Consider the following 851-nt stretch of genomic DNA (forward strand, 5'->3'; position numbering starts at 1 on the left):
GGAATAGTTTCTCACAGGAGCATTATATAAGTAGTTTGATGAATTTCAGAGAGGAGAAAACAGCTCATCTATCATTCAGTCGTATTACTAACTCTTCATCATTGAGAATCTCCCTTACACTGGATGCTGGGGATGGTAGACTCCTGTAACTGCTTTCAGGAATATGGGAGATTGAGGAATGTTATATTGTGCATGGGGGCTGGCTAGCTGCCTCCCCACATGAACACTGGAAATCTGTAAAATCGGACTGGGAGATTGGAACAGTAAAATACTAAATAGTAAAGAAACTGGTAAGGTCATGATATAGCATTGTACAGAAACCTCACTACCTTTGAACCTTGGAGATTTTTCTGTTTTTTCTCTTTAAAAAAAAAAATTAGAGAATTCCCTGGTGGTCCAGTGGTTAGGACTCTGCACTTCTAATGCAGGGGGCATGGGTTCAAACCCTGGTTGGGGAACTAAGATCCCGCAAGCCATGTGGTGCGGACAAAAAAACCAATTATATTCACATAGTTCCTAGAGATATGAGATGATCATATTGTAACTGATGCATACACTTTATTCTGATAAGACTTTCACCAAACGCTTCAACATGATTACTTATCATCAATTAGGGAGAGGTAAAAAATAATAGAGAAGACTAGATTGTAAAGCTAATGCCAAAGGAATAATACAAAGACAGTGCTCTAAGGACTCTGAAGAAAGCAAGTCTTTCTGGAGGTATGAAGGATTTGGCATTTGAACTGAGGTAGATAAAGCTTTAGTAGGAAAAATAGTAGAAGGTAATCTATTCTAGAGAGAGAAACCAGCAATAACACAGGCATGACAGAGGAAACTCAGTGGTATGAATT

General features: G+C 38.7%; 1 non-coding gene across 1 annotated transcript; it reads left to right on the forward strand.

Moving 5' to 3' along the window:
- The first annotated feature begins 385 nt into the window (after positions 1–385).
- Positions 386–458, forward strand: TRNAR-UCU (transfer RNA arginine (anticodon UCU)). Its single transcript has one exon. It is a non-coding gene; the product is annotated as a tRNA-Arg (tRNA).
- Positions 459–851: the final 393 nt, after the last annotated feature.

Source organism: Mesoplodon densirostris, chromosome 13 (genome assembly GCF_025265405.1).
Source record: "Mesoplodon densirostris isolate mMesDen1 chromosome 13, mMesDen1 primary haplotype, whole genome shotgun sequence".
Taxonomy (NCBI): Eukaryota; Metazoa; Chordata; class Mammalia; order Artiodactyla; family Ziphiidae; genus Mesoplodon; species Mesoplodon densirostris.